Source organism: Electrona antarctica (assembly GCF_951216825.1).
Source record: "Electrona antarctica genome assembly, chromosome: 16".
In the NCBI taxonomy this organism is placed as follows: domain Eukaryota; kingdom Metazoa; phylum Chordata; class Actinopteri; order Myctophiformes; family Myctophidae; genus Electrona; species Electrona antarctica.
The window spans coordinates 23975707-23991991 of record NC_136797.1 but is presented as its reverse complement, the minus strand read 5'-3'; the positions used below and the strand labels follow the sequence as shown (position 1 = coordinate 23991991).

Genomic DNA, 16285 nt, shown 5'->3' with positions numbered 1-16285 from the left:
CCATGAGGGATAGACTGAACAGTGAACATATAACACTGAGCTGAAATCATGAAAAGAGATTGCACTAGTTTACTACTTGCTTTTGTGTTGGTTTCAAGTTAATCGTTTAATTAGACTGACTAAACCATACTAAAATTCACCTACATTTTACAGTAGGCTAATGGCATGCAAAGTTCAGGCTGTAGTGATTTAATAACACAGAATAATTAATGATGTAGGCTAATGTAATTATTTAGTCTCGTTTTCCAGTTGCTGGACTGTGCTCCCATACGCCTATATTATTTTTTACTTTAAATTGCCTATCATAAAGCTTTGTCACACAGCACCGAAGCACCAGTTCAAGAGAAGTCACTTAGGACTGACATGATCCAGTTTTGTATTCTAAAATGGATTAAGACATCTGAGATTGTTATGAAATGTGATACAGAGCCAGGAGAATAGCGGGGTATATGTCAGGCCCTCGTTATGAAATAGGATAGCCACATTTTAAAATGATAGAATTGCCTGTGCCATTAAACAAAAACAATTTGGTTTGGCAACCAAAACTCACTGCTCTTAGAAGACCATATAATAAGATATTGTCGATGTTAAATTGTGTACATCTATTTAAATACAGATTAAGAGGAATGAGTGAGGTTGATCACATTTTGTTTTACTGAAGATTACTTTGCAACCTCTGTCAGGAGAAAGTCTTGATAGTCTGCTAGGTAATAACATACTCGATAGTGTGAATGGGATTTCCTCTTGGAGAGGGAGAGAGAGGGAGAGAGAGGGGGAGAGAGAGAGGGAGAGAGAGAGAGGAAGAGGGGGAGAGAGAGGGGGAGAGAGAGAGAAAGGGGGGGGGAGGGGGAGAGGGAGAGAGCAGGCGGGGGGTAAACAGGAATTGGAGACATCGGATGGAATTATGAATTCTTGATAACTGGCCTAATAATAATGGATTTTATTTATAATGCGTAAAAGAAAGAAACATCACACGATTAAAACATCAAGGGAAACAACAACACTTTGGAACATGAGGGCATAAAGTCAAGAGGTAAAAGCAGTGGTTCAAAAGAAAGCCTTAAAAAGTTAGGTCTTTAGGCCTCTCTTAAAAGAGTCAATCGACTGTGGCTCTCTCAGGTGGGCAGGGAGGGCATTCCACAGTTCGGGTAATGATGAAGTCTTCAATAATATTGCCTATTATTTATAAACCTACACTATGAATAAGGCTACCTTATTACATTGGGTTTGTTTGGTGTAGTCTTCATGTGTTCATCATCATCATCGCGAAATTATTTTGGAGGGTCTCCAGATGATTAAAAAAATTAATTTGCAACTGGCTGGAAAATGGAAATTTAGAGTTTACATAGTACACATAGTGCCTGCATAAACTTTCCTTAATGATTATATCTGGTTTTAGTACTAGATACTGTGTATATATATGATGTATTTTCTCTATTATGAAGGTTATTGTAGCGGTCAATTTGTATTGGGGGTGGGGACGGACGCGGGCCGGGGGTCGCGAGACATGGCCAAAGCATTTCCGGGGGTCCCCAGCCAAAAAATGTTGAGAACCCCTGATTTAGTCCACTAGAAGAGTCTAGTTAAACCCATTTTGGGCGAGAACCCCTTTTGGTGTTTTAACTAAGCATTATGCTATACTTTAGCTATTTAAAAATAGCAGATCTACAAGCTCATAGCGCGCCACCAAGTGGCGCGCTACAAGCTTGTAGGTCTGCTATTTTAAAAAAATCGTAAAAATGCGGCACAAATCTTTGAATATATATATATTCTTTCAGAGCGAACGTTTTTTTTATTTCGACGTCGGGCCTAAATGGGTTACCACTGAACACTAGCATATAGGACATCTGAAAGGTGCATTTCAGTAAATAAAATCAGGAGACAACAGACGCTTGCTAAGACCAGCTAAGTGGTTCTCAAAGATGGGTCCAGGACAATGTAAATGTAACTAATTTATGTTCAGGCCTCTTTGTGGGCTGAACATTGAGTACAACCATGTACAACCCAGATTCGGCACAAACAAGGGACTAAATTATTTTCGCTCCTATGCCACCAAAATGTGGAACGCCCTACCAACAGTCATTAAGACATGCGAATCCCTTGACTCCTTCAAAACCGCTCTCAAAGGGCACCTACGGACGGCTGCAATTCGAAACTGGCCCCCGTAAAAATCACTCACAGTTAACAGTCCTTGTATTGAGTTTGTGCTTGAAATGTACTGTAATTCTACAAACTGTTAATAAATATTTCAATCAATCAATCAAAAAACAGAGCCTGCAGAGCTTGGCCCAATCAAATACGGATGTCACGTTTGTGACATTTTCCGTGTCATTTATTTTTTAGCCAAACAAATCAAGATGTCACGTTTGTTTGTGTGCCATTTGTTGGCCAGTCAAACCCATGGTGTTACGTTTTGTGTCATTGTTTTGTGATGCCCACCCCCTGCACCCACATGCCAATTTTAATATAACAAGATGCCAATTTCAATATAAGATACAAGTATAGCCCCAGAGAACCATATTGTAGATCATGTGGACCTTGTTTGCAGTTGTCACTCACTCGTACGTTTTGACATTCCCCCCCCTGCAGACAGGGCTTATAGGGACGGGTGCTAATTGAGGTGACAGAGGAAAGCTTTGCCCCTGGCATGGAGCCAAATAGAGCTGATTTCATCATGGCCACACTGTTGTAGTAGCTCGTCCTGCCCAGCCACCAGAGTACTGGATGCACTAAATATTATTTTAGACTGGAAAGTAAAATGTTAATATATATATATATATAATATATATATATATATATATATATATACTGTAATTGTATCAGCAAAATAAAGACAACTAGAAAAAGTGCCCTTCTGGGTTTGGCAAAATGTTTAGGAGGCTATACTCCTGACAACTTTAGAAGCCAATCGTAGCCAATCAGGATGGATTATTATGAGAAATCAAACAAACCCGTCTTAATCACATGACTATGGAGATCATGTGTACCGATTTGCGTGAAATTTGGATAAAATCTGAAGGAGTAATATTAGAAAATGTGTACCAATTTGCATGATGTTGCGTGACAAAAATATGTAGGTGTACTGTCAAAAAAAATTTTTTGCACAAAGCGGCCTCCTGGTGGCGCTATAACAGGCCAATGTGAAAACTTTGGGGCAGAGGTTCAGCTCTGGCATTCAGGGAGTGTGTGTGTGCAGAGTATGGCTGCGATCAAGCCAACGGTGCCAGAGATTAGCTGTTCACACACGGTCACGGACGGACGGACGGACGGACGGACAGAACAGAGTGCAAAACATACTCTCTCCCCATGCCTTCGGCCTGGTTGAGACGAAAATAGGCAAAGATAAAACATGAGAAAAATGGAGATGTGGAGACCCTGATGTCATAATAAATGCGACCTGCTGTGGATGGATATTTGTCAGAACCTGTTCTGACATTCCATGTTGATCCTTCCCCAAAGTTATTAGTGCAGTTCTCAACGGGCCCGAAAAATAAACCCTGTACACTCAAGAGAATGTCCACGTTACAACCCTTATGTTCCATATGTTGATCTGACCTCATCAATCCCTGTACACTCAAGACATGCTCCTTATATGGCCAATACAGAATGTTGATCTGACCCCCCATGCCAAAGCGCCAGCAGTCTGCTGTCAACGAGGTGGATGCGTGCACGCTTCTCTCCCCATCCCGCGGACCCCCATCCCCATCTGAAAATATGTTGTTCTAGGGAGCCCCCAGAAGCAAGATTCAAGTTAAAAATGTTCGCTCTGAAAGAATATATATTCAAAGATTTGCGCCACATTTTCACGATTATTCAAGCTGGTAGCTCGTAGATTTTTTAATAGCTAAAGTATAACATAATGCTTAAAACACCAACAGGGGTTCCCGCCCTGAATGGCTTAAGGATAAGAGATAGCCACACACCAAAAAGCTTGTGAAAAGAGAAACCGTATGTCTTCAGAAGAAAATAAGACACTGTTATAGCAGACCTTAGGGGTACAGAATTCCATAGAGTAGGACCATAATGACTGAAGGCATTAGTCTAGGACTCTAGGTTTAATTAGGAGTCCTATTTCTGATGATGTAAGGGATCTACTCAGTGTGTATTCCAGTGAGCATGTCAACAATGTGGGAGCTAAACCATTCATAGATTTACATACATTTATTTCCGTAATTCCATTCAAAAAGTTTAACTTTCATAGATTATAGATTCAGTGCACACAACGTAAATGATTTCAATTATTTATTTGTTCATCTTTACACAATTTTGGCTTCCAGCTCATATTGCCCACTAAAACAGAATTTCAAAACATTAGAATACTGTGAATAAATCACCATTTACTCCTCAGTTTTTGCAGAGCATGAACGTTTTAATTTGAACGTTTTAATTTGATGTGATCCTAATTTCTTAATGTGGCATTCAGCCACATTAAGAAATTAGGATCACATAAAATCAATCAAAATATGGTACTTTCAAAACAGAATATGTCAATCTTCAATTGGGAATCCCTTTGCCTTCATCACTGCCTCGACACGCCGTGGCATTGAGGCATTCTGCCACTCTGTTTTGAAAGTACCATATTTTGATTGATTTGATATGATCCTAATTTCTTAATGTGGCATTCAGATTAAGACATTGCCCGGGAGTTATGGAAGCCCAGGTTTCCTTGATGCTTGCTATCAGCTCTTCTTTGGCCCTATTTACACTGGCAGCCAAATCCAGCCTGAATCAGATTTGTGCCACATCCAGATTGGAATCTGATTTGTTTAAATGAGTCATGTGACCATTTAAACCAATCGGATTTCAATCTTGATGTGGCACAGATCTGATTCAGGCTAGATTTGTCTGCCAGTGTAAATGGGGCCAATTTGTTTTTGGGTCTGGTGCCCCTCATTTTCCTCTTGACAAAACCCCATAGATTCTCAATGGGGTTTAGGTCCGGCGAGTTTTTATTTTTTTCGGAACGGTGCTGTACATGTGGCTTACTGTACAAAATATCCTCCATAACATAAATTATTATTATTAATTTTATTTACTAATGTATATCTATTATACATTTGAAAACATGTGCCCAAGCGCACGCACAGGAACACAAGGCACCAGCTACTACGTCACTGACACGCTGCAACACGCTGCAACACACACTGCAACAACACACTAACACGTCACACACTTACCCTCCGCGTCGTTGGTTCCCTATCTCCTCATGTCGCGCCGCACGGCCACACTCGACACCAGCCGCGTAAAAATTGTCATCGCACTGCCACTAAAGCCGGCTCCCGTCCACACTCGCAAACAATATCAATATCAATAATAAACACAAACACGCCACAAGCACCGACACCCCCGCCTAATTTGTTGCCACGTCTATGAAAACAAGCACAGAAAAAATGCCATTCAACACGCTACTTACACACACTACCACTCGCTTACAATACGCGGACCTGGCAACACTACATTCCCTCTCCCATTGGCTCACAGCCCACCACGTGACCCACACAGGGAGGGAGACGATTGCGTGATGCTTCTATGTACAGGATTCTATAGGTCACCACTTTTGGTGTGACACACACACGGCTTCTGTTTACTAGAAGAAGAAGAACTACACAGCGCACACTCTGATTCTAACTTGGACACTTACCATAATGCTAACACGACCGCGTCGACACCTGGCGTGGTACAAGCGGGACAAACCCAGGCGCATATATGGATACCAACAACAACACTACACGCACACGCGCGCGCTGCAACAACAAACAGCTACGTACAGTGTGTGTGTGCGTGCGTGCGTGCGTGCGCGGGGGGGGGGAATTTGGATCGCCTCGCGATGCCGCGACAATGGCACTACACTACACAGGGCTCGCCAGTGCCACTACGTACTCGCATTTGCGACTTACAATATCACCGTGCGAATTGTAACATTCACTTTGTAGCACCGCTGCGACTACACAATCCAAACTACTTTAGAGCTACACGTTGCGCCGTTTACATCCACAACAATGTGTCACTCTCTCGGTTCTGCACCGCTGCTGGAGAAGTATAGCACTGTCGAAGGCAGCGCAACTACTCCCCCCCCCCCCCCCCCACACACACACACACACACACACCCCAGAGAGGGAGGAGAGAGAAGAGAGCGAGAGAGAGACAGAGCACACACGTCTTCACGTAGGAACACAGAGACAAAGACAGCGCTTTCCAGTCCTTACCTTTTCTCTCACATTGTTTTCTTAGCTTTGTGACTGACCAATGAGAAGCAGATTGTATTGTCTGCAAAGCAACTATGTGTCTGTCACAAATAAAAGTTCTGTCCTGCAAGCCCATGTCATGTCAACACAGACAAGGCAGCTGTGCGCGCGGTGACTCCTGCAAATTACACTGACCCAATATTATTTTGTACAACCTAGCAAAGCATAACATATGATGGAGAATAGGCTGGTCTCTCTTTTTACAAGACATACGCCATTGCATACAGGTTCTCAACCTTTTTAATTTCAAGGACCCCCATAACTCTGACAGTAAAACCAAATGGACCCATAAGAGTCCCATTTGATTCCATTTGTACAGTATCAGAGTTAAAAGTTATAAAACAGTCCATTTGGTTCCATTTGTACACTCTCACAGTTACACACCTGTAGGGTCCACTTGGATCCATTTGTACACTCTCAGAGTTACAGACCTATAATGGGTCCATTTGGAACCCCCTCAAGGAACCATGAGGGTCCCTGGATCACACCTTTGAGAGCCACTGCTTTCAAAAAATACATAACTAATATAGAGCATATTTGATCAATTTAATGTTAGGCTACAGATTATTTTGACATCTGAATTTAACAGAACCGCCCACGCACGACACATGCACATGCACGACGTGCACGCGCATGTCCACATACACATGCACGCGCGCATGTGTCCTCTTTTTGCTCATTCAGAATATGGTATGCCTACACACTTAACATAATGCAAACACGCAAATTGCGCAAACGACTGCATCGACACCTGGCGTGGAACAAACGGGACCAACCGAGGCGCATATATGGATAAGAACAACAACACTACACGCGCGCGCGCGCACGCGCTGCAACACAAAACAGCTGCATAAAACGCGTGTCACTGTGGACTTCTGTATCGCAACGCGGGGCAACGCAACTCTGGGATGAGCGGGCCGAAGGCCCGCGAAATTCTAGTATAATACATTATGATTATGTAATGTAATGTATATATTATTATTATTATTATTATTATTATTACATTTATCAAGTTTTGTGTGCATGAAACATAGTGACTATGGCCAGTGCACCAGGCCAAATTTCCGGTCCCCACCGTGCGGCCCATGGGGGCGTGAAAATTCAGGGGGGGGACTCTACATGTCCTCTGGGCCCAACTCTTCGCGTGGACACCACTTGTTCGCCCATCAGTCCAACGGATGACCCACACTGATTTGTTTCTCTTTGTTTATTATTAATACATTTTTAGGGCCCTATCTTGCAGTTCAAGCATAATTCCACAGGGTGGCAAAAACTATTAGAACAGTGCTCTGTGTACACCTCCCACAGTATGCTATGGGAAACAGTGTTTCTGATATAGTGACCTCCCGTGGACCCTGGATCTGGCTGGGAAAGGCTAGAATAGGGTCTACTAGGCTCTTGTCAGCCCTGTAGGTCCTCACGCTTGAGATGAACCACTGTAGTGTGTACACAGGCCATAGTTTTTACATGAGTTTGGGTGCACGGCCAATAGTTTTACATAGACTATAGTACAGTAATGTCCTGTAGGGCCACAGTATGCTATGGGAAACAGTGTTTCTGATATAGTGACCTCCCGTGGACCCGCACGCACGCACGCACGCACGCACGCACGCACGCACGCACGCACGCACGCACGCACGCACGCACGCACGCACGCACAGTTAGATGGCTATACTAGGCTGGATCTGGCTGGGAAAGGCTATAATAGGGTCTACTAGGCTCTTGTCAGCCCTGTAGGTCCTCACGCTTCAGATGAACCACTGTAGTGTGTACAAAGGCCATAGTTTTTACATGAGTTTGGGTGCACGGCCAATAGTTTTACATAGACTATAGTACAGTAATGTCCTGTAGGTCCACAGTATGCTATGGGAAACAGTGTTTCTGGTATAGTGACCTCCCGTGGACCCTCACGCACGCACGCACACACGCACGCACGCACGCATGCACGCACGCACGCACGCACGCACGCACGCACGCACGCACGCATGCATGCACGCACGCACGCACAGTTAGATATACTAGGCTGGATCTGGCTGGGAAAGGCTAGAATAGGGTCTACTAGGCTGTACTAGGCTCTTGTCAACCCTGTAGGTCCTCACGCTTGAGATGAACCACTGTGTACACAGGCCATAGTTTTTACATGAGTTTGGGTGCACGGCCAATAGTTTTACATAGGCTATAGTACAGTAATGTCTCGTACAGCCTAGTCCAGCCTAGTACATCCTAGTCCAGCCTAGTCCAGCCTAGTACAGCCTAGTACAGCCTAGTGCAGCCTAGTACAGCCTAGTCCATCTTAGTACAGCCTAGTCCACCCTAGTACAGCCTAGTGCAGCCTAGTGCAGCCTAGGCCAGCCTAGTCCAGCCTAGTACAGCCTTGTCCACCCTAGTCCAGCCTAGACCAGCCTAGTCCAGCCTAGTCCAGACTTGAGAAGCCTAGTCCAGCCTAGAGCAGCCTAGTCCAGCCTGGGAAAGGCTAGAATAGGGTCTACTAGGCTCTTGTCAGCCCTGTAGGTCCTCACGCTTGAGATGAACCACTGTAGTGTGTACACAGGCCATAGTTTTTACATGAGTTTGGGTGCACGGCCAATAGTTTTACATAGACTATAGTACAGTAATGTCCTGTAGGGCCACAGTATGCTATGGGAAACAGTGTTTCTGATATAGTGACCTCCCGCCTAGTACAGCCTAGTACAGCCTAGTGCAGCCTAGTACAGCCTAGTCCATCTTAGTACAGCCTAGTCCACCCTAGTACAGCCTAGTGCAGCCTAGTGCAGCCTAGGCCAGCCTAGTCCAGCCTAGTACAGCCTAGTCCACCCTAGTACAGCCTAGTCCAGCCTAGTGCAGCCTAGTCCAGCCTAGACCAGCCTAGTCCAGCCTAGTCCAGACTTGAGAAGCCTAGTCCAGCCTAGAGCAGCCTAGTCCAGCCTGGGAAAGGCTAGAATAGGGTCTACTAGGCTCTTGTCAGCCCTGTAGGTCCTCACGCTTGAGATGAACCACTGTAGTGTGTACACAGGCCATAGTACAGCCTAGTCCACCCTAGTACAGCCTAGTCCAGCCTAGTGCAGCCTAGTCCAGCCTAGACCAGCCTAGTCCAGCCTAGTCCAGACTTGAGAAGCCTAGTCCAGCCTAGAGCAGCCTAGTCCAGCCTGGGAAAGGCTAGAATAGGGTCTACTAGGCTCTTGTCAGCCCTGTAGGTCCTCACGCTTGAGATGAACCACTGTAGTGTACAGCCTAGTGCAGCCTAGTGCAGCCTAGGCCAGCCTAGTCCAGCCTAGTACAGCCTAGTCCACCCTAGTACAGCCTAGTCCAGCCTAGTGCAGCCTAGTCCAGCCTAGGCCAGCCTAGTCCAGCCTAGTCCAGATTTGAGAAGCCTAATCCAGCCTAGACCAGCCTAGTCCAGCCTAGTCCAGACTTGAGAAGCCTAGTCCAGCCTAGAGCAGCCTAGTCCAGCCTGGGAAAGGCTAGAATAGGGTCTACTAGGCTCTTGTCAGCCCTGTAGGTCCTCACGCTTGAGATGAACCACTGTAGTGTGTACACAGGCCATAGTTTTTACATGAGTTTGGGTGCACGGCCAATAGTTTTACATAGACTATAGTACAGTAATGTCCTGTAGGGCCACAGTATGCTATGGGAAACAGTGTTTCTGATATAGTGACCTCCCGCCTAGTACAGCCTAGTACAGCCTAGTGCAGCCTAGTACAGCCTAGTCCATCTTAGTACAGCCTAGTCCACCCTAGTACAGCCTAGTGCAGCCTAGGCCAGCCTAGTCCAGCCTAGTACAGCCTAGTCCACCCTAGTACAGCCTAGTCCAGCCTAGTGCAGCCTAGTCCAGCCTAGACCAGCCTAGTCCAGCCTAGTCCAGACTTGAGAAGCCTAGTCCAGCCTAGAGCAGCCTAGTCCAGCCTGGGAAAGGCTAGAATAGGGTCTACTAGGCTCTTGTCAGCCCTGTAGGTCCTCACGCTTGAGATGAACCACTGTAGTGTGTACACAGGCCATAGTACAGCCTAGTCCACCCTAGTACAGCCTAGTCCAGCCTAGTGCAGCCTAGTCCAGCCTAGACCAGCCTAGTCCAGCCTAGTCCAGACTTGAGAAGCCTAGTCCAGCCTAGAGCAGCCTAGTCCAGCCTGGGAAAGGCTAGAATAGGGTCTACTAGGCTCTTGTCAGCCCTGTAGGTCCTCACGCTTGAGATGAACCACTGTAGTGTGTACACAGGCCATAGTTTTTACATGAGTTTGGGTGCACGGCCAATAGTTTTACATAGACTATAGTACAGTAATGTCCTGTAGGGCCACAGTATGCTATGGGAAACAGTGTTTCTGATATAGTGACCTCCCGCCTAGTACAGCCTAGTACAGCCTAGTGCAGCCTAGTACAGCCTAGTCCATCTTAGTACAGCCTAGTCCACCCTAGTACAGCCTAGTGCAGCCTAGTGCAGCCTAGGCCAGCCTAGTCCAGCCTAGTACAGCCTAGTCCACCCTAGTACAGCCTAGTCCAGCCTAGTGCAGCCTAGTCCAGCCTAGACCAGCCTAGTCCAGCCTAGTCCAGACTTGAGAAGCCTAGTCCAGCCTAGAGCAGCCTAGTCCAGCCTGGGAAAGGCTAGAATAGGGTCTACTAGGCTCTTGTCAGCCCTGTAGGTCCTCACGCTTGAGATGAACCACTGTAGTGTGTACACAGGCCATAGTACAGCCTAGTCCACCCTAGTACAGCCTAGTCCAGCCTAGTGCAGCCTAGTCCAGCCTAGACCAGCCTAGTCCAGCCTAGTCCAGACTTGAGAAGCCTAGTCCAGCCTAGAGCAGCCTAGTCCAGCCTGGGAAAGGCTAGAATAGGGTCTACTAGGCTCTTGTCAGCCCTGTAGGTCCTCACGCTTGAGATGAACCACTGTAGTGTACAGCCTAGTGCAGCCTAGTGCAGCCTAGTCCAGCCTAGTCCAGCCTAGTACAGCCTAGTCCACCCTAGTACAGCCTAGTCCAGCCTAGTGCAGCCTAGTCCAGCCTAGACCAGCCTAGTCCAGCCTAGTCCAGATTTGAGAAGCCTAGTCCAGCCTAGAGCAGCCTAGTCCAGCCTGGGAAAGGCTAGAATAGGGTCTACTAGGCTCTTGTCAGCCCTGTAGGTCCTCACGCTTGAGATGAACCACTGTAGTGTGTACACAGGCCATAGTTTTTACATGAGTTTGGGTGCACGGCCAATAGTTTTACATAGACTATAGTACAGTAATGTCCTGTAGGGCCACAGTATGCTATGGGAAACAGTGTTTCTGATATAGTGACCTCCCGTGGACCCGCACGCACGCACGCACGCACGCACGCACGCACGCACGCAGAGCAGCCTAGTCCAGCCTAGTTCAGCCTAGTCCAGCATATTTTGTTGGTCTATTGGTAAACTATTGGTCGTGCACACACATGTAAAAACTATTGCCTGTGTACACAGTGGTTATTCCCAAGTGCGAAAAGGTTCAGGACTCACAAGAGCCTATAGTACAGCTTAATAGAGTCTATTAGAGTCCAGTACAGCCTAGTACACCCTATTCTAGCCTATTCTAGCCTGATCCAGCCTAGTATAGCTTAGTATAGCCATCTAAATACCCCCCCTCCTAGTCTATTCTCCCACTAGGCTGGACTAGGCTAGACGTGGGTGTACATGGCTGTACCAGACCCTACTGGCCTCTAATAGGCTGTTTTCGGCTCTAGTAGACTGTGCTAGGCTGTACTAGGGTCTATTAGGCTGTACGAGGCAGTAAAGTACTATAGCCTAGAAATGTTCATGTAAAACTATTGGCCGTGCACACAAACTCCTGTAAAAACTATTGCCCGTGTACACAGTGGTTATTTCAAGTGCGAGGAACTACAGGGCTGACAAGAGTCTAGTACAGCCTAGTACACCCTATTCTAGCCCTTTCCAGCCCGATCCAACCTAGTATAGCCTAGTACAGCCATCTAAATACCCCTCTCTCCAAGTCTATTCTCCCACTAGGCTGGACTAAGCTAAACTTGTGTGTACAAGGCTGTACTAGACTCTACTGGGCTCCAATAGGCTGTTTTCGGCTCTAGCAGACTGTACTAGGCTCTATTAGGCTGTACGAGGCAGTAAAGTACTATATCCTAGAAATGTTCATGTAAAACTATTGGCCGTGCACACAAACTCCTGTAAAAACTATTGCCCGTGTACACAGTGGTTATTTCAAGTGCGAGGAACTGCAGGGCTGACAAGAGTCTAGTACAACCTATTCTAGCCTATTCCAGCCTGATGTAGCCTAGTATAGCCTAGTACAGCCATCTAAATACCCCCCCTCCTAGTCTATTCTCCCACTAGGCTGGATTAAGCTAAACGTGGGTGTACAAGGCTGTACTAGACTCTACTGGGCTCCAATAGGCTGTTTCCGGCTCTAGCAGACTGTACTAGGCTCTATTAGGCTGTACGAGGCAGTAAAGTACTATAGCGTAGAAATGTTCATGTAAAACTATTGGCCGTGCACACAAACTCCTGTAAAAACTATTGCCCGTGTACACAGTGGTTATTCCCAAGTGCGAGGAACTACAGGGCTGACAAGAGCCTAGTACAGCCTAATAGAGGCTATTAGAGTCTAGCACAGCCTAGTACACCCCATTCTAGCCTTTTCCAGCCTGATCCAACCTAGTATAATCTAGTACAGCCACCAAAATACCCCCCTCTCCTAGTATATTCTCCCACTAGGCTGGACTAGGCTAGACGTGGGTGTACATGGCTGTACCAGACCCTACTGGCCTCTAATAGGCTGTTTTCGGCTCTAGTAGACTGTGCTAGGCTGTACTAGGGTCTATTAGGCTGTACGAGGCAGTAAAGTACTATAGCCTAGAAATGTTCATGTAAAACTATTGGCCGTGCACACAAACTCCTGTAAAAACTATTGCCCGTGTACACAGTGGTTATTTCAAGTGCGAGGAACTACAGGGCTGACAAGAGTCTAGTACAGCCTAGTACACCCTATTCTAGCCCTTTCCAGCCCGATCCAACCTAGTATAGCCTAGTACAGCCATCTCAATACCCCTCTCTCCAAGTCTATTCTCCCACTAGGCTGGACTAAGCTAAACTTGGGTGTACAAGGCTGTACTAGACTCTACTGGGCTCCAATAGGCTGTTTTCGGCTCTAGCAGACTGTACTAGGCTCTATTAGGCTGTACGAGGCAGTAAAGTACTATAGCCTAGAAATGTTCATGTAAAACTATTGGCCGTGCACACAAACTCCTGTAAAAACTATTGCCCGTGTACACAGTGGTTATTTCAAGTGCGAGGAACTGCAGGGCTGACAAGAGTCTAGTACACCCTATTCTAGCCTATTCCAGCCTGATGTAGCCTAGTATAGCCTAGTACAGCCATCTAAATACCCCCCCCCCCCCCCCCCCCTCCTAGTCTATTCTCCCACTAGGCTGGATTAAGCTAAACGTGGGTGTACAAGGCTGTACTAGACTCTACTGGGTTCCAATAGGCTGTTTCCGGCTCTGGCAGACTGTACTAGGCTCTATTAGGCTGTACGAGGCAGTAAAGTACTATAGCCTAGAAATGTTCATGTAAAACTATTGGCCGTGCACACAAACTCCTGTAAAAACTATTGCCCGTGTACACAGTGGTTATTCCCAAGTGCGAGGAACTACAGGGCTGACAAGAGCCTAGTACAGCCTAATAGAGGCTATTAGAGTCTAGCACAGCCTAGTACACCCCATTCTAGCCTTTTCCAGCCTGATCCAACCTAGTATAGCCTAGTACAGCCACCAAAATACCCCCCCCTCCAAGTCTATTCTCCCACTAGGCTGGACTAGGCTAGACGTGGGTGTACATGGCTGTACTAGACTCTACTGGCCTCTAATAGGCTGTTTTCCGGCTCTAGTAGACTGTGCTAGGCTGTACTAGGGTCTATTAGGCTGTACGAGGCAGTAAAGTACTATAGCCTAGAAATGTTCATGTAAAACTATTGGCCGTGCACACAAACTCCTGTAAAAACTATTGCCCGTGTACACAGTGGTTATTCCCAAGTGCGAGGAACTACAGGGCTGACAAGAGCCTAGTACAGCCTAATAGAGGCTATTAGAGTCTAGCACAGCCTACTACACCCCATTCTAGCCTTTTCCAGCCTGATCCAACCTAGTATAGCCTATTACAGCCACCAAAATACCCCCCTCTCCAAGTCTATTCTCCCACTAGGCTGGACTAGGCAGGACGTGTGTGTACAAGGCTGTACTAGACTCTACTGGCCTCTAATAGGCTGTTTTCGGCTCTAGTAGACTGTGCTAGGCTGTACTAGGGTCTATTATGCTGTACAAGCCACAGTACTATAGCGTAGAAATGTTCATGTCAAACTATTGGCCGTGCACACAAACTCCTGTAAAAACTATTGCCCGTGTACACAGTGGTTATTTCAAGTGCGAGGAACTGCAGGGCTGACAAGAGTCTAGTACACCCTATTCTAGCCTATTCCAGCCTGATGTAGCCTAGTATAGCCTAGTACAGCCATCTAAATACCCCCCCTCCTAGTCTATTCTCCCACTAGGCTGGATTAAGCTAAACGTGGGTGTACAAGGCTGTACTAGACTCTACTGGGCTCCAATAGGCTGTTTCCATCTCTAGCAGACTGTACTAGGCTCTATTAGGCTGTACGAGGCAGTAAAGTACTATAGCCTAGAAATGTTCATGTAAAACTATTGGCCGTGCACACAAACTCCTGTAAAAACTATTGCCTGTGTACACAGTGGTTATTCCCAAGTGCGAGGAACTACAGGGCTGACAAAAGCCTAGTACAGCCTAATAGAGGCTATTAGAGTCTAGCACAGCCTAGTACACCCCATTCTAGCCTTTTCCAGCCTGATCCAACCTAGTATAGCCTAGTACAGCCACCAAAATACCCCCCTCTCCAAGTCTATTCTCCCACTAGGCTGGACGTGTGTGTACAAGGCTGTACTAGACTCTACTGGCCTCTAATAGGCTGTTTTCGGCTCTAGTAGACTGTGCTAGGCTGTACTAGGGTCTATTCAGCTGTACGAGGCACAGTACTATAGCGTAGAAATGTTCATGTAAAACTATTGGCCGTGCACACAAAGTCATGTAAAAACTATTGCCCGTGTACACAGTGGTTATTTCAAGTGCGAGGAACTACAGGGCTGACAAGAGCCTAGTACAGCCTAATAGAGGCTATTAGAGTCTAGCACAGCCTAGTACACCCCATTCTAGCCTGATCCAACCTAGTATAGCCTATAGTACAGACACAAATACCCCACTCTCCAAGTCTATTCTCCCACTAGGCTGGACTAGGCTAGACGTGGGTGTACATGGCTGTACTAGACTACTAGGCTCTAATAGGCTGTTTTCGGTTCTAGTAGACTGTGCTAGGCTGTACTAGGGTCTATTAGGCTGTACGAGGCAGTAAAGTACCCTAGTAGACCCTTGACGATCCTTCATTAACTGTGTGTGTGTGTGTTTGTTTGTTTGTTTGTTTGTTTGTTTGTTTGTTTGTTTGTTTGTTTGTTTGTTTGTTTGTTTGTTTGTTTGTTTGTTTGTTTGTTTGTTTGTTTGTTTGTGTGTGTGTGTGTGTGTGTGTGTGTGTGTGTGTGTGTGTGTGTGTGTGTGCCATGCACACAAACTCCTGTAAAAACTATTGTCCGTGTACACAGTGGTTATTTCAAGTGCGAGGAACTACAGGGCTGACAAGAGCCTAGTACAGCCTAGTACACCCTATTCTAGCCCTTTCCAGCCTGATCCAGCCTAGTATATCTTAGTATAGCCATCTAAATACCCCTCTCCCCTAGTCTGTGACACTGCCACATAAAATGTGAAATGTGAAACAATGTATTTCCTGGCCTGGTATGAGTATGAAAGAAAATTAAACATACTGGGGGAATAACAGGGGAATATGTTTGTTAAACCAAGGTTGAATATTTAACACTGAAATGTAGTGTACGGATATACAAGATAATGTGTTGTGTGAAATTGAACCATGGTCATCAATGTTCTGTTATGACAAGGGTTGATCACAAGGGGAGCTGTGGGGAAATGTGTGTGAGAAATATTGCCAG

At 46.1% G+C, this 16285-nt stretch overlaps 1 protein-coding gene across 3 annotated transcripts in view; it reads left to right on the top strand.

The window, feature by feature from the left end:
- LOC306939676 (E3 ubiquitin-protein ligase RNF34-like) overlaps positions 1 to 16285 on the top strand; it is a 52873-nt gene that overhangs the window by 10383 nt on the left and 26205 nt on the right. The window lies entirely within an intron of this gene.